This window comes from Carcharodon carcharias, chromosome 9 (assembly GCF_017639515.1).
Source record: "Carcharodon carcharias isolate sCarCar2 chromosome 9, sCarCar2.pri, whole genome shotgun sequence".
NCBI classification, from domain to species: domain Eukaryota; kingdom Metazoa; phylum Chordata; class Chondrichthyes; order Lamniformes; family Lamnidae; genus Carcharodon; species Carcharodon carcharias.
In genome coordinates this window covers 84,241,574-84,260,617 of record NC_054475.1, presented here as the reverse complement: position 1 = coordinate 84,260,617, position 19,044 = coordinate 84,241,574, and positions in this window count along the sequence as shown.

Sequence of the window (19,044 nt, the reverse complement as noted above, 5' to 3'; positions counted from 1 at the left end):
GACACCTTTCCTGATATCATGGCTCTCCAGATGGAAGTTACTCAATGACATCAGCACATTAAGGAATTTGTTTTTGTGCGGCACAATGAGGGACCTGCTCTCCACTCTTTTTTTCAACATTGCTATTGGAAGCTATGCGTCCACCTGAGCAAGCAGTCACGGCCTCAGTTCAATATTTCAGCCAAAAGGCAACAGTCTCGACAGTTCAGCGCTCCCTCAGGGTCTGATACACACAGTGTTGCCACTGAGGCTGACATCTTCACTCTGCTGGCCTATTCTATTGTCAGAGCCTTTTGGAGCCTTTTAACTGGAACACCTGCTGTACTGGAACATACAAAATCTTTGCCTGTGCTCTTGCTTCTGAGAATGCAGGGTCTAACCTTTTAACATACCCAGATTGCCTGAAGTGTATCCAAGAGGGGTTATCTTCAAGCACAATCAAACTTTCTGCTTCTTTCCTCTTGCATAACATCTCCATCAAAGGCAGAGAGATCTAAAGCTCATTAATGGCCTTCAATAATCTAATAGAATTCAACAGTATAAAAAATAATTGAACAAAGAACAAGACACATATCTGAAAATCGATTGTAAGCAAGTTCCTGTTCTGCCATTCAACAGGGGAACATCTATTTCCTCCTTTCAGTGTAATATTAAATGTCATTGTTTGGTAATCCCACATTTCAACATCACTCAGGCAACAGTTTCTCTTATATCACAACATTTCAGCATCAACATTATAGTACAAGACTGCAACCTTGAATTCAATGCCAGATTACCGCAAATTAGAATATGGCCTTTGTCACTGTGTGTTTTTCAGAAACCACTTTGTTAAATTCCTCAGGAAACATTTGCAACAAATCAGTTTTGCTGAGGACTAATAAAAGCAAAGAACCCTGCATTTTGAAAGGTGAGAAAAGTTTCTCTGAAAAGAGTTCTATACAAAGGCAGCTATTTGAATTCAACTCCAGAATTAAAACTGAGAGCATGGTGGTGTTGGCTGATCTTATGTGCATTGGGCAGTATCTCTACCTCTGAGCTTGAATTTCTGGGTTCAAGTCCCACCCCAGGATTTGATGGCCAAGGAAGGTGCGTTCATAACACAGCCAAACAGGTTGAGTATCAATTTGTAAATCCTTCCGACATACAGCAATGGCAGGCAATAAAAGTCGGAGAGAATCCTGGTCGGCCATGCGGTGGAAAGAAATTAGAGCCACTATCATCACTATCCATGAATCCAGGACTACAACTCAGACCCCTTTGGGGCTCAGTTGGTTGGATGGACCAATGTGGAGCAGATTTGTGCCAACAGCATGGGGTTCAATCCCCTTTCTGGCTGAGATAAATTTGGGAGCTGCCTCCTTGCCCTACCCATCATGGAGATTGTGATGCTGGGGTTTGGATCTGCCTACAGGCAGAGAACTGAAGAAGATTAAAGCTGGAGTAAAAAGGCCTTTAGTAATCAATGAAGACATATTAGTGGTGTTCTACTAGACCAATTCCAACTGAGGTTTGAACCCATGACTGTAGGCCTCAGAGGCAAGAGGTTTTGAGTCAAGGCTAACATCCCCACTGGTCTAATTCCTTGTCAGATCCCTTTTGAGTCTGGTAACTGGAACATCTGATATGCTAGGATATGTACGTTGAAAGGAATTTTAGTTAAAACCAACACAAATAGGAACAGTGCAAGTAACATTTAATAATCTATCAATCTATCATTATTGTGTGCGGATATTTTTTAATGATGTTATAATGTGTTTGTTTAAGTAATACAGTTTACGTAACACTTAATGATATTCCATAACTCGCATCAATCAATAGACGGAATTCAGTGAAATCCAATAAAAGGGATGAAAATGCATCATCAAAAGCTCTTTTGTATATTATACCTGTGTTTTTAAATTAAGTGATTTATAAAGTCAATATTTCATATTTGAATAGAATTTATTATACAGATAGCTATGTTGAATTTATAACTTATGTTGATAAAATCACAGTCAATAGACTAATCTTCCCATTCCATGCTTCATCTTGTAAATTTCTGAACAACAAATTGTGAAAGTCAGACACATAAGCCTCAGCTTCATTTATGAATGATCTGTATATACCAGGGCCATATGATATGACCCAATTAAAATTTCTTGGTGCATTATAAAACAAGGTACACTACTTCCTTCCATATGACATTTATTTTACATTAATTAGATGCTATATATGTATTTCTCAAACACTTCAGCCTGTAATCCACATGTTAACGAATCACAGGGTGGAATTATCACAAACACCCATTATGTTCAAAATCAGATTCTGTCGATTAAGAATGATGGAGTTGAAGGATTTAGGGTTTTGAAGAAGCTGGAGGTGTTAAAAACTATAGCTACTGAAGCAGACCAGATCCCAACTTGTAAGCAAAAATAAAAGCAAAAAAACTGCGGATGCTGGAAATCCAAAACAAAAATAAAAATACCTGAAAAAACTCAGCAGGTCTGGCAGCATCTGCAGAGAGGAACACAGTTAACATTTCAAGTCCGCATGACTATTCAACAGAATTAAGTAAAAATAGAAAAGCGGTGAAATATAAGCTGGTTTAAAGGGGGGGGGGGGGTGGGGGGTGGTGGGGGGGCTTGGTGGGGGGACAGGTAGAACTGGTTAGAGGGCCAGTGATAGGTGGAGATAACCAAAAGATGTCACAGACAAAAGGACAAGGAGGTGTTGAAGGTGGTGATATTATCTAAGGAATGTGCTAATTAAGGGTAGAAAGCAGGACAAGCAAGGTACAGATAGCCCGAGTGGGGGTGGGATGGGGTGAAGGAAGGGACCAAAATAGGCTAAAAGGTAGAGATAAAACAATGGATGGGAATACATTCAAAAATAATGGAAATAGGTGGGAAAAGAAAAATCTATATAAACTATTGGAAAAAAAAGGGGGGGATCAGAAAGGGGGTGGGGTTGGAGGAAAGAGTTCTTGATCTAAAATTGTTGAACTCAATATTCAGTCCGGAAGGCTGTACAGTGCCTAGTCAGAAGATGAGGTGCTGTTCCTCCAGTTTGCATTGAGCTTCACTGGAACAATGCAGCAGGCCAAGGACAGACATGTGGGTATGAGAGCAGGGTGGAGTGTTGAAGTGGCAAGCGACAGGGAGGTCTGGGTAATGCTTGCGGACAGACTGAAAGTGTTCCGCAAAGCGGTCACCCAGTCTGTGTTTGGTCTCTCCAATGTAGAGGAAACCGCATTGGGAGCAACAAATGCAGTAGACTAAATTGAGGGATGTGCAAGTGAAATGCTGCTTCACTTGAAAGGAGTGTTTGGATCCTTGGACGGTGAGGAGAGGGGAAGCAAAGGGGCAGGTGTTGCACCTTCTGCGGTTGCATGGGAAGGTGCCGTGGGAGGGGGTTGAGGTGGAGGGGTGATGGAGAAGTGGACCAGGGTGTCCCAGAGGGAATTATCCCTGCGGAATGCCACCGGGGGGTAGGGGGGTGCGTGGGGGGTGAAGGGAAGATGTGTTTGGTGGTGGCATCATGAGTTGGCGGGAATGGCGGAGGATGATCCTTTGAATGCGGAAGCTGGTGGGATGATAAGTGAGGACAAGGGGGACCCTATCATGTTTCTGGGAGGGAGGAGAAGGCGTGAGGGTGGATGCACGGGAGATGGGCCGGACACGGTTGAGGGCCCTGTCAACGACCGTGGGTGGTAAACCTCGGTTAAGGAAGAAGGAAGACATGTCAGTGGAACTGTTTTTGAAAGTTGCATCATCAGAACAGATGCAACAGAGGCGAAGGAACTGAGAGAATGGGATGGAGTCTTTACAGGAAGTGGAGTGTGAGGAGCTGTAGTCGAGGCAGCTGTAGGAGTCGGTGGGATTGTAATGAATATTGGTGGACAGTCTATCACCAGAAATTGAGACAGAGAGTTCAAGGAAGGGAAGGGACGTGTCAGAGATGGACCATGTGAAAATGATGGAGGGGTGGAAATTGGAAGCAAAATTAATAAATTTTTCCAGGTCCAGACAAGAGCATGAAGCAGCACCGAAGCAATCATCGATGTACTGGAGAAAGAGTTGTGGGAAGGGGCCAGAGTAGGACTGGAACAAGGAATGTTCCACATACCTCATAAAGAGACTGGCTCCCATGTTGGTACCCATAGCCACAGCTTTTATTTGGAGGAAGTGAGAGGATCCCAAGTTGTGCCTTACTAAGTCAGCCCTTGGCTTGTCTTTCACCTTTTTAATTTCATTAAGAAACAAAGGTGCAGATCGAGTGACCCAGGGCACCACCAAGGTAGAAAGAATGAGGTAAGTCAAACGAATTGATGACACCAAACGTAGGCTTTAATTGTCTGTAAATTGTGGAAGAAAGGGAAGGCTAGAGCAGATAAAGAATCTACAGTTTTGTGCTTTAACCAAACAATTCAACACAATCAAAGACAGATGACGCTTATTTCCTCCACATATCCTTCTACTGGTGGATGTCTCTTATCGACTAATATGGTGGTTTATCAGTGATATAATTTGACAAGTAAAGGTTATCCTTTTTAATGGATTATGGTTTTCACCAATATCATTTGTGCCACATTATTCTCGCCACTGAAAATTTTACCTGTGAGTGTACATTCTAAATGATTCCAAGTTACTGGAATTTATGTTCTCAAGTGTGCAATCAGCCATAGCTCCCACACTGGCATCGAATGCCCTTCTGGCACCTTCAATATCATCACCATCAGTATTTCTCCTCCATTGTTCGCAAGTCTCTGCTCATTTTCTTTGCTAATTTTAGCCAATGTACAGTGTCATTTGTTTGATGGTGTAATTCGGGTGTACTCGCCAAGCAAATGCTGAGACCATTAAGACCCTCTCAGTAACTGATCTTCCTAGGGATGCTGACTCACCAGAGAACAAATGATTTGGCAGTGTGAACTTTGGATATCATCCCTTTCCAAATGTCCGCAACGCCTGCACTTTATCTGCTGATGCTAAATTATTCTGGGGGAGGAAACAATCATCATGATCTCATTGCACTTTCCTATGTCTGTCCCAGGGAAAATTTATCTTATTTCTTTTTTATTCATTGGATATGGCTGGCTAGACCAGCATTTATTGCCCTTGGGAGCATTTTAAGAGTCTCTAGAGTTATATGTAGGTCAGATCAGAAAGGACAGCAGATTTCCTTTTCTAATGAACCAGATGGGTTTTTACAATTGACAATGGTTTCATGGCCATCATTAGACTTTTAATTACAGATGTTTATTACATTCAAATTTCACTATCTGCCACGGTGGGATTTGAACCCAAGTCCCCCAGAGCATTAACCTTGGGTTTCTGGAGTGCCAATCCAACAACAAGACCACTATGCCACCACCTCCCCACTGCATACTATGTGCCCCATTTCATATCTTGGATGGATAGAGTTACTGAATCTCATTCACTGCCAAAGAAATGCACATTTTAACCCTCAGATCTTTCTTCTGTCAGAAAATATTTTTATAACGCTAAACTTAAAAATCCAATTTTGCTCATTATTAGGGAATGGCAGGACAATCCCACTCCGCCCAACATTACCCTGCAAACTGATAGCCTAATTGACAGGGTGGTCCCCAATAGAAAAGCAGAGATGAATTTACTAATACTGTCTTAAAAATCTATACCTGATAGTCACAGAAATATACAGCACAACAAAAGTCCATTTGGTCTATTGTACCTGTGATGGTTCTTTGAAAGAGCAGTTGTCCCTTTTGTCCTTAACCTTGTATGTTCCTCATGCTCAATTATCCGTCCAAACACCTTTAAACATGTTTTTATGGAATCAGCTTCCACCACCTCTTCAGGTAGAATCTGAAACATCCGACAACTCTCTGAATGAAAAAAAATTCTCTCCAACTACCCTCTAGGTCTTTTGCCAATGTTTTAAATTTCTGACATCTACTTATTGACTCACTTGACAGAGGGCATAGTTTTCCTCTCTACTCCATTCAAAACCTCTTAACATATTGAAACCATCTTGTTGGTCACCTCTTAACCTTTTCTATTTTGAGGAAAACAGCCCTAACTTTTCCAACCTGTCCTAATAATTGAAGCGATATCTTTTAACTCATTCAGAATCCATTCACTTACACAGGATTAAAGTCAGGCCCAACAGTTCGGATTGTGCGATTGGCTTGTACAATTCTGCTCCAAATAGGGGATTCCATCTGACGTTTCTGAGTGAAACCTGTTGAAGGCCGCTGTCTCCTGCTGAAGCTAGGCTAAACTTTGTGGTCCAGAATTTGCATCTCACGGCATGTCCCATTAGCTTCATCTCCACCCTTCAGCTCAAAAATACGCTGTAACTTGTTGGAAGAATGAGCTGATAATTGTGCGAAAAGGGTGACAAGACATATGGGACCCTAGTGACTGGCAGGATCAACAGTGAATCTCATCTGAGTGTTAGGATTGAGAGAAAAACAAAAAATGACAAAAGAAATAGTCTGAATGAGAGTTAAATTAGATACAGATGGAAAGAAAGAGAGAGATGTTAAGATTGGATTAACAGAAAGAGTATAAAGAGACAGAAAAAGAAAGATTTTTTTTTAATTAAATTTTAAAAATCTCTGGCAATAATTTACCAGCTATTGAAATGGAACTCCACAGTTTAAATTGTTCACTTTCTGAGCTGGAGATTTTAATTGTTTTTTCTAGAATATAAATCATGCTTTTAAGAAGGTAGTTATGCTGCTAATTACTAATCTTAATTTATTGCAGCAATGTTACTGAACAATTAAGGGTACAAATGCAGCAAGTTTATTAAATTGACAGGGGAGGTGCAGGACAAGCTGCCATTTTCGCAAGGTCACAAAGAGTAATGTGCCATGAAGAGGCTAATGTCAATAATGTTACTGGAAATTATTTTTTTAAATAGGGTTTAGTGGTGTCTGTGTCTATGGGACAGAATTTTTCACTCAGTGGGTGGGTGTACGCCCAACCTGCTCCAACGTGAAATGACGCATGTTGACGTTGGCTGAGCATGCCGACGTCAACATGCAGTCATGCGTTAGCTCGGTAGGCGAGTGCACGCTGGAGTCAGCAGCGCCCCCGCCAACAATTAAAAGGCCTGTTAAGGCCACTAAATAACCAATTAAGCTAAATTTTTCGCTGCCCATCCAACCTTATATTTGGTGGGCAGGCGAAAAGGCCAAGCGGCCTTTGCATTTTTTAGAAACCTCATCCACGGGAAGGATGAGCTTTCCAAAAGCAAATAAAAATAAAATAAAAGTTTTAGAATTTAATTAATAACATGTCCCTGCTCATGTGACAGAGGGGACATGAGGGGACATGTTTTATTACATTTTTATTTTCTTTATTTTCTTTTTTAAAAATGCTTCACCTCCCTGAGGCAGCTAGTTCACGCTTGGCCCACATGCCCTCCACCCCACACCTCCGCGTGGGCAGCACTGAGCAGTGCCGCTTGTGTTTCATGCTGGGCGGGTCTTAATTGGCCTTCCAGCATGAAATCGCGGTCTGGCCCCGATCGTGGGTGGCGGGCGGCCACTGAGCCCGCCCCCACCAAGGGCAAAATTCTGCCCTATGTGTGTTCTGTGTGTGTGTGTGTCTTAATTGGGTTAAAGCCATGATGTATAGAAAGAAGTAGGCTTGAAATGGTAATTTGGTAAACTTGGGGAAGTTTAGAAACATAGGTGTCAAGGGGGCATTTTATTTTAAATAAATCATTCAAAAGAATCAGTAAAATCTTGCACCTACCTGGGAGACACCAAGCAACATGTTTTTTTTTTAGCCTACTAATAAAATTGGTGTGATGAAAGTATTATTGTTAGAAGATGTGATGTTAAAAGCTAGGATACCTTGGAAAATTTACATTCAAAGGGGAAGCTAGGTATAAAGAGGGGAAAGAGATTGTGTGTAAGACAAAGGCATTTAAGACCTAACCAGCCTGTAAGCCTACAACTGTGTCTGCAAAGGAACTAAATTGCAAGGAACCTCATTTGGAATGTATAAGGTCACAGGTGCTTTGCGTGGTGTCTTTTTAAAGTCTATGGGTTATTGTTGCCTTGATGAAGATTTACCTGGAAGTGATTAATTTGGGGATTTGTTTAAAAGTTATTATGGTAGTAATTTGTAGATATGTGCATGTATTGAATTTGTTGTTAAATTAATAATTGTTTAATATAGTTTTATATAAAAAAGGCTCAGTGGTCTTATTCCTGAATTCAGAGTTACATCTCAAACATACCAATTGAAAATATAGGTAATGACAGTTGTTCAAGTTTTCCTCTGGGGTTTAAACAACTCAGCCTTTAGCAACTGCTGTGTCATAGCACAGTACAAATCAGCCAACAACTTGTGGCAATTCGCATTTCACGGGCTATCTCTTTCTCACAACAAATTGCTGGGTTATTTACACATTAATCATGCTGTGCGCCATTACACTCTCTAACATCTTGGTAGAAAATTATGGGCCATTAATTTTCAGAAATCTTGTATTACAAAGAACTTAGAAACAAGTTAAAAACAGGAACACTGTTAACTGGCTACACTTCAGCAGTATTTGCTACATTTACTTGGGCAAATGTAAGTGCTGACCGTCATCAGACTATTCCTCAGCTCCCTGTAAACATTGGTTAGTGTGTCACTACAATACTTTAACCGGAAAATTCTGCCCATTATACATAAAACAAAAAATAAATAAAAACAAGCAAAAATAATTTCAAAAAAACCTCCAGGTAGGAGGGCAGGTCGATGGGGCAGTCGACCCCAAGATTCTCAGAGGCAGAGCAGTAAGGGCACTTTTCACACTCGCTTGAGGTGCAGGTGGAGGCAGAGAAAGCCCAGGGCGCCGGCACTCGGAGGGCTTTTGGGGACCAGGAACATGCTCAGTCGGTGGCTGATGATGGGCCTCTAGCATCATCCCTGAGGCAGCAGATACTGGAAGTCCAGCAGGGTGTGCGGGAAGATCTCTCTACCATGGCTCTTGTGGAGGCATGGCACCTATTGTACCGCTGCTCAGCTTCTGTTCTTGGATGGTGGAGAGGCATCATGAGCCACCTTTTGAAGGGAGAGCTCTTGTCACCCAGCAGCCATCCATCCAGCCGGGCTGGAGCACTGAAGAGCCTCGGCACCTGGGAGTGTCTCAGGATGTAAGTGTCATGGAGCTGCCTGGGTACCTTGCACAGACTTGCAGAATGTGCATCCTGTGATCACACACTATCTTCACATTCATGGAGTGGAAGCCCTTCCTGTTGACGAAGGCACCTAGCTGATCTGCTGGCGCCTTGATGGCCACATGTGTGCAGTCTATAGCACCCTGGACGCAGGGAAAGCCAGCAATGGCTGTGAAGCCCCTGGCTCCCTCTGTCTGGCCTCATGTACAGTAGTAAATGAAAGTCAATGCATGCCTGAACAGAGCGTCTGTCACCAGTTTGAAACAACTGTGGACAGCTGATTGGGAGACTCCACATAGATCCCCCACTGGCCCCTGGAAAGAGTCGGAGGCATAGACGTTGAAGGCCACCGTGACCTTCAGAGCCACTGGCATGGGGTGTCCATCCATACAGTCAGAACTGATCTTAGGGCCGATCAACTGAGAGATGAAGGTCACGGTATCCCTTGAGAGACGGAGACTCCTTCGGCACTGCACCTCAGACAGATTGAGGTAGCTGCATCGCCACCTGTAAATCCTGGCAGGATAGTGGCATCTTCTGTGGCCCCTTCTGCTTTGGAATTCCTGTTGGCCCTGAGCCCCTTGTCCCTGCAACTCTCCTCCCACAGATTGCTCCCCTGGAGGTTGGAAAAGAACACCTGGCCTCCTCCCCCTTCTGACCCTCTCTTCCTACTCAGAGAAGGTGACTCCAGTGGAGACCACAATCTCCAATCCCAGGGTGAGGGGTGGCTGTCTGATACCTGGATGGCCCCAAGTGTTATGCTTCCTCCAGAGTCCTGAACTGAAGCCTGTTACTTCTGTCAAAGCAGCTCTGAAGTGAAATAAAGTTGTCCTGTTCAAACAAGCAAGCAGCAGTAAGTTAAAAACTTAATGTTCCAACTATTCACATTAGCGAGCCCACTCACCCCTCTTATCCCACCCGTGGATGAAGTTTTTAAAAATGTGGCCTACCTGCCTGCCCATTGCGCCCATGCAACACACTGAAAATCTCACAGGCTGCGAAAAATCGCCAACAATTTCTGCCTCAAGGGCCTTAACTGGCCCGTTAATTAATGGTGGGCGCACCTTGGAACTCATAGCGCACCCAACTTCCCAAATATCGCGATGGCGATATCATTCAAAAAAAGCATTCCAGAAATTGAAAGTACTTCAACTCTAATTAAACACAAAAGCAACTGTCCAACAGGAGGTTACTTTCCAAACATTTGCAAAAAGCAAAATTCCTGGAGTTTTAAACGGCGAGGTGGGTGATGATGTGCAAGAATCAGATTTAGATGTTCAGCATCAATTCATGATGGCGCACGCCCGACTTCATCATGCATCATTTTACGCGTCAGCATGTCAGACCCACCCCCGCTCACTGACCGGAAAATTCTGCCCATTATACATAGAACAAAAAATAGATAAAAACAGGCAAAAATAATTTCAAAAAAACCCAAGTTCACAAAACAAACATTTGGCTCAAACATCAAAGCAGCTTCACTGAAACTCATCGATAGTTAAGAGTTCTTTGTCAGTGGGTCAATACGTGGCAGGATCATTTGGCATAATAATAATGAGCAGGTAACCTTCAGTTTTCAATAATGTTGGTTTTGGAAGTATACTGGTCAGGACATCAGGGAGACCTCTCTGCTCTTTTTCCTTATAGTGCCATGTCTATCTGAGAGAGTAGATGTCTCAGTTTAAGCGGCACTTGCTTAGCAATAACCTGCTCACTGATGCCCAGTTTGGGTTTCACCAGGGCCACTCAGCTCCTGACATCATTGCAGCCTAGGTTCAACATGGACAAAAGAGATGAACTCCCGAGGTGAGGTGAGACTGACTTCCCTTGGCATCAAGGCTGTATTTGACCAAGTGTGGCATCAAGGAGCCGCAGCAAAACTGGACTCAATGGGAATCAGGGGGAAAACTCTTCACTTGTTGGAGTCATACCTAGTACAAAGGAAGATATTTGTGCTGTTTGGAGGTCAGTCATCTCAGTTCCAGGACATCACTACAGGAGTTCCTCAGGGTAGTGTCCCCTAGGCCCAACCATCAGCTGCTTCATCAATGACCTTCCTTCCATCATAAGGTCAGAAGTGGGGACATTCGCTGATGATTGCAGAATGTTCAGCACTATTCACGAATCCTCAGGTAGTGAAGCAGTCCATGTCTAAATGCAGCAAGACATGGATAATATCCAGGCTTGAGCTGACAAGTGGTATGTAACATTCGCGCCACACAAGTGTCTGGCAATGACCATCCCCAACAAGAAAGAATCTAACCATCACCCGTTGACGTTACCCCCACTATTAACATCCTGGGGGTTACCATTGACCAGAAACTGAACTGGACTAGCCATATAAATACTGTGGCTACACGAGCAGGTCAGAGGCTAGGAATCCTGCAACCAATAACTCACCTCCTGACTCCCCAAAACCTGTCCAACATCTATAAGGCAAAAGTCAGGAGTGTGATAGAATACTCTCCACTGTGCAGCTCCCACAACATTCAAGAAGCTGGATACCATCCAGGATAAAGCAGCACGCCTGATTGGCACCACATCCACAAACATTCACTCCCTCCACCACCGATGCACAGTAGCAGCAGTGTGTACCATCTACAAGATGCACTGCAGGAATTCACCAAGGCTCCTTAGATAGCACCTTCCAAACCCACGACCACTACCATCTAGAAGAACAAGGACAGCAGATACATGGGAACACCGCCACCTGGATGATCCCCTCCAAATCACTCCCCATCCTGACTTGGAAATATATCACTGTTCCTCCAGAATCCTGGAACTCCCTCCCCAGTAGCACTGTGGGTGCACCCACAGCACATGGACTGCAGCAGTTCAAGAAGGCAGCTCACCACCACCTTCTCAAAGGCAACTAGGGATGGGCAATAAATGTTGGTCCAGCCAGCGAAGCCCACATCCTGTGAATTAATTTTTTTTAAACTTCTAAGAATCAAGAGAATTTCTCTGGTTCTGGCCATAAGATTTAATATAGCTGAGTAAACACTGCCTTTGTGTTGTCACACTGGCATCCAGCACTAGAGGAACTGAAATTTCCTCCAGTTAAACATTGGGAAAACTGAAGCTAATGTCTTCAGCCCTTGTCACAATTTGAATGTCTTCAGCCATCTAGAACCTTCCACAACTTACACAGGTCTTTATCTTGTCTAGATGTTTTATTCTGAAAATAAATGTATCCTTTCTGGAGAGAAACATTGGCTAATGAGTTGCAAATAGTAATGCTGTACACTTAACTACCTTCACAGCTGGGATTCAGACAGTATACATGGGCTCATAAAGCATTGCTTTCATACAGTGCCCTCCAAGGGTTAGGGTCCCTCATAGTTGGTGAGCAGAAGGTCCACTCTGTCACTCCCACAATCCACTGCACCACCCTCCTCGCCTCCCCAAAACCCTTCCAGGAATTTTGGGGCCCATTTCTAGGAGATGAAATTGTAGAACAGTTTATCATGTGTGTGTGTGTTTGGTGGGGGCAGTTGGGGGGGTGGGTGCTAATGGAATAGAGAACACCCTTCCTTCCATGCAAACAACTCTTCCTTGTATGTGATCTTTCCCAGAGGCAGATCCTGTGCAACGACTAAGAGAATGGGATGTCAACCAAAGCCCACCTTGTTACTGTCACTTACATATGGCTGGGTAGGCAAGTGATGGTGACAGTGTCCTACACCTCAGTGCATCTTCAAACTGAGAAAGATCCTCCCTGATTATTTATATAGCCTAATTAAAATCTCTGTCATTTTGCATTTCCTGTTAAATGTTTCCATTAAAAATTTTCGTGTCCATGTTGATAATCCTGTAAACTTGTCACACTTCCGTTACACTTTCCCTCTCATGCAGATCTGCAGCATCACCACAGGTGGGAATGCACAATACAGCTTGACAACAGGCATTTCCCAATACAAGAGTGAAGATGTAATTATAATTGCAATGCCAAAGTAAGTGGGTTGTTTCTGAATGTCATCAGTCCTCTCTGGGCACAATTACTTTGGTTCTGGGCAGTGTTGGGACTTTAAGAGGTGCTAAAGAACCTGATGTCAGCCCTCAGCTTTGTTGTGCCTAACCAGGAGGTAATGAGTGGAATTCCTGGGGTATCCCAGGAACTCACCTAGGCACCTTCCCAAGAGGGGGAAGGGTTGACTTGGCAAAATACCTACCAGCTCCTTCATGCCTAAATAAAATATGGATTGACATTCAATTAGAGTGGAAGGTCAACCTATCCCCAAGTTCTGCCCAGGTTGTGCATTACCCTGTGATCATTCCACCTGGCCCAGTCACTTCCCTGGCATTGGAACTGCATTCCAGTAGGTCCCCAAACAAACACACACACAAACACACATGTATACACACACACACACAAATGCACACACAAACACACACACACTCATACAAACACACACATACATATACAAACACACACGTACAGAAACACACAAACACACGCACACACACAAAAAGCCACACAAATATAAACATGCACACAAACACGTGCACATGCACAAACACACACATGCACACACACACATAAGCACACATGCACAAGCTCACACAAACACACACGCACATAATCACAAAAACACACACACAGATTTCCATTCCTAGTTTGGGAGCACAGAGATAAGGGAATTCTTGGCTCTGTGCAGCCGACCTTTAAAAATGGCTGCCTGAAGTTCTGAAATTAATTCCGGAGAGTGAGGGGTGGGTGCAGGCTGGATTAGGAGTCAGGCCTGCTACCTCTGGAATGAACGTGGAGGCTGCTGGGTGCAGAAGCGGTCTGGGCAAAAGCATGTATCTGTGCAGAAGAACTGTGTTGAATTAAATTTAGGAAAAGATTGAACCAAAGAACAGCCCTCCAGTCCGCAACCCTTACAATCTCTCAGCACCCCATACACTCCTCATGCCCCAACCATGCTAACTTAGGCCACCTCATGCCCACCAACCACCCCCTCATGGACCCTCACACACCTTATACTAACCCATGCTCCCCACCCACTCCTCATGGCCCCTCTTAACCCCATACCAACCCATGCCCCACCCATCACCCTATGACCTTACCCTTCCATGCCAACTCACCTTTGACAGTTCTTTGTCAGCTTTGGCAGTTCTGACAGCTTGACAGTTCTTTGACAGTTCCAATGAGTTAATGCACTTTTTACGCACAATCATGTTTACTTTTAACAACACTAAAGGGATTATCTCTCCCAAATGGTGCCTTACCTTCCCAAAGAGTGTATTACTTCTCCAGAAGGGTGCCTTACCTCTCCCAGAGGTGTCCCAGGACCATATCCAAGGGAGTGACTTACATCTCCAAAGGGGTATCCTGGCTATCCAGATGAATCCACTGAGTTCAAACCAGTTCTTTCCTGGTCTTACCTGTACATTTCAAGTTTCACATTCCTGGTCTACCAAAATCCCACTTCAGTGGAGGCACCTGGTGGTTTAAGTGACCAGCTGCCTCCATAAACTGCGCATGCTGAACATCAGCACAACTCCAGTCCTGCCCACACGAAAATTGGAACTTAAGATTTTCAACCATTTTCACCACAACTGAGACAGTCTCCTTTGTGGCAGGAAACTGGACCCGACACCTATACACACAAAATTATATGTTTCAAACAGAGTTGAGTTCTTCTTATTATATCTGACAATACGATGCCCATCTTCATCTACTCTGAGCAATGATGATGCATCAATATAATGCCCAAACATGTTTGAACTAAATGATCATAACCACTTCAAATTGGCAAAACCTTTTTGATCTTTTGATTGTAGATGTGCTTCTAATGATGCGTAGAGAGCCCTTAAACATTTTCTCAACGATGAGTCGGGCTTCCTTAAATATTCTTCTGATGATGAGTCGAGCTCGCTTTATCTCCTAAAGATGTATCGAGTTCCCTCTTTGCCATTCTCCAGAGGATCGGTCCGCTTGATTACAGCTCTCCCTCCATGATGGGTCAGGTTCCTTCCTGCCCGCAGCCTTGAGGTTACCTCAACAGCTTCTTTTATATTGCTTTCCTATCAGTGGTTGGTAGGAAGTTACATCACCAAGATAACTTCTTGTTGCTTCTTGATAGCGCCATCTGTTTTATTTGGCTTTTCAACAGCCCGACATTTCTCCTTGTTAATGAGCTGCTCCGCCATCGATGCAATTCTGGTTGTACTTTCAGCTTGAAAATTGTGTCAGGCAAAAAGAACATCTCTTCCTTACACGGCTGAGAAGGGGTTTGTTGCTTGAATGACCGTGAGCCCTCATAATGAACATCATCCTAATGAGCATTAATATAAAAACAAAAAAACTGCGGATGTTGGAAATCCAAAACAAAAACAGAATTACCTGGAAAAACTCAGCAGGTCTGGCAGCATTGGCGGAGAAGAAAAGAGTTGACGTTTCGAGTCCTCATGACCCTTCAACAGAACTGCTGTCAGTGCGCAGAGCCCGCGATCAGCTCAGCACCGCGATTTCACCCGGGTGGGCCAACTAAGGCTTGCCCAGTGTGGATCACCAGTGGTAGCACTAAGCGCTATCTGTGCGGACAGGGGGAGGGGGGAGAGTCGGGTCCAGTGCGCGAAATAGCGCTTCAATCTCCCTGAGGCATGGAGCTGCCTCAGGGAGATTGAAGCGCTTTTTAAAGAAATTAGTGAAAACTGTAAAAATTTAATGAAGCATGTCCCCTCGTGTGTCTTTTCAAAAAAAGTTTATTTAAGTTGTAAAAGCTTTAAGAAACCTCGTTCTGCTCACGGAGGTTTCCTAAAAATCGTAAAGGCCGCTTGGCCTTTTCGCCTGCTCGCCAACCATTAGGCTGGACGGGCAGCATAAATTTGGAGTTAATTAGTATGTTAATGGCCTTAGTAGGTCTTTCAATTATATATCAATGAAATATCACGAGACAGCGCAATGACACCAGGACACATGCTGGACACCATCGCGCGTCATTTTACATTCCGGCATGTCGGGCCCGCCCCCACACACCGAATGGAAAATCCTGGCCATAAAGAGCTCTCTACTTTCCAAGCTTAAAGAGTGATTATTACCACCATCAGGGAACCAAAAAGACATGAAGAGTACATAGCAATTCTCCACTTTCTCAGATGTAAAATGGACGCACTGCAGACCAATTAAGCAGTGGGATATCCTGTGCTCAACAGGACACTGCAAAATCTGACTGGCACAATTTTCAAGTATTCCAAAATAGGAACCCAAACTGGTAAACTGGTCACAATTGGGAGGAGGATCAGTAACCAGGGAACACAGATTTAAGCTAATGGGAAAAACCGCCAGAGGCGCAATGAGAATTTTTTTTTACACAGCGAGTTGTTCTGATCTGGAATTCACTGCCTGAAAAGGTGGTGGAAGAAGATTCAACAGTAACGTTCAAAAGAGGATCAGACTTATACTCGAAAAAGAAATGCAGGGCTCTGGGAAAAGAGCAAGGGAGTTGGATTAACTGGATTGCCATTTCAAAGAGCTGGGGCTGCTCTGATGGGCCAAAATAGCCTCTTTCTGCACTGTATGATTATTAATAACCAGTCGAGCCCCATACCATGGGGTACGTAACACTGTTCGGGTGGCGGTGAAGGACAGCAGAGGACAAGCACCGGTGAATTGGGCCTTCTTCATCAAACGGATCCTGTTGAAGGCATGTGGATTTGAAGCTGCGGAGATCTACTCCCTGCAAGACTTCCCCAGCGCTGGATTTTTCGACGTGACTTTCAGGAGTGTGGCAGCTTGCTTCAAGTTCCTGAAGGTGTTCGAGGAGAAGAGAGACCAGCCGGAGGTGAAGATCCTGACGGCGGAGTCGTTCTTTGCTCTGCCGTTGCAACGGGACCGGGTGGTGACGGCGCATCTTTACAACCCCTACATCCCTGTCGCCGACATATTCAGCTTCCTCGCCAGGTACTTCGACAAGGTTGGGAGCTGCACCGAGGTTAGAGACACCTTGGGGATTTGGACAAGCAAACGACAGGTCAAGGTCACGCTCAAGACCGATGGTAAGGGAGCCATCTTCCACCCTCCTTCCAGCTTCGCTATCAGGGGAAGCCGTGGCTACCTTGTCTACGCTGGGCAACCCAAACTTTGTCGCTCATGCGGCAAGTCTGGTCATGTGGCGGCCAACTGCAGCGCTGCCCTCTGCAAGAACCACAAGCAGGAAGGGCACCAGACAAAACAGACTAAGTGCTGCAACCTGTGTGGTGAGGCAGGCCACCTCTACAGGACCTGCCCCAAACGCTGCCTCACTTATGCACAGGCAGCCAAAGCCAACGAGGGGGAAGCAAATGAAATGCTTTGTGTCACTACTACTAAGGACACTTGCAACCCTCTAACACCAAGACCCCAAATGAGAACAATGGGACAAAGGAGCTCACAGAGAGAGACAAGGTGGAGGAAAAGATTGAGGCAGTAGACAACCAATCAATAGCACTGCCCCCTGAATCTTCCACTCCTCAGGAGTGCGAATCAATGGAGGAGGAAGCAATGGAAAATCAGCAGGGGGAGTGGCAGCTGGTGAAGCGAGCCAAAAGGAAGAGCGGACTAAGAAGGGACCAAGCCACTTCCGACAAGTGGCAAGAGGCGTCTCCCATCCGACATGGATGATAAGGGCAGCTGCTCTTCGGACGACGAAGGGCAAGGGCAGCACCTACAGAAGAAGCGTCAAAACTCTAGGGAGTTGGAGGACGAGACACCTGCGCTCCGGAATATTGGAGACAATGAGGAGACCAGCATACCCCAACTTTGCCCACAACCCGAAGAGGCCAGTACACCCCAGCCCCAGGAATCTGGGAGCAGTGAAGTGCTCAGTGCACCCCAGCTCCGGGAAGCCGGGAGCAGCAACGCCCCAGAGTGGGAGAGGATCGGAGAGACTTCTCCAACAGAGGTCATTCAAATCTCGTTCTTTGCACAAATCCCCAGATGCCACCTGAGCGAAACATCTCCAATGGAATGGTTCAGGACAGTTTCCTCAGCCCATCCAAAGAGACAATTTGTGAACACTATGGGTATGCAGGAGCAGACCAAAGGCCTGGAACTCTCAAAGACAACAAGTTTGGTAAGAGACTAAATGCTTTAAAATGGGCTAAAGATTGTATCAATACATGTGCGTAGCATTAAATCTACTACGTGATCTGTTGCGACCTTGGACTACCTTGCCAAGGTCAAAGCTGACCTGCTGTTTCTGCAGGAGTGTGCGATACCGCACCTCAGCTCCTACAGGCAATGGTCACGATGGTGGTCCCATGGGCCATCAATCTGGTCGGGAGGAAATGACTCTCGTTCCTCTGGCCTGGGTATTTTGCTGCGGGGGGGCAACTTCACCGTCTCCGAGGTTAAGGAGGTGGTGGGCGGGCGCCTCCTCGTAGCAGACGTAATGTACAAGAATGTTCCACTCCGGTTAATTAACGTGTACACCCCGGCACAAAAGGCCAAGCAGCTGGTGGTCTTTCAGCAGATCCCACTGCTGCTGACAACCTCCAGGCCAGTCATTCTGGGCAGTGACTTCAACTGCATCATCGATGCAGCTGGATAATCCGACAAGGCTGACAGCAGATTGGACGCTACGTACAAATCCCTGGTGGAAACAGTTAAGGATGCCAAGCTGCATGATGTCTTCAGCAACCCTGCAGACAGAGTACAGCGTAGATACACCTGGACACGGCCAGACGGGTCCATCCGTTCCAGGATAGACTTCCTGTTTGTGTCCCGTGCATTCGCAGTCAGATCCACCAACGTCAAGCCGGTGTTATTCTCTGACCACTGCCTCCTACTGGCTGACTGTCACTTACAGGAAGACCAGAGGGTTGGCAGGGGGGCATGGAAGCTAAACGTGCAACTGCTGACCCCAGAGAACATTGAGGAGCTCAAGAGGGATTACAAATGTTGGAGAACCATG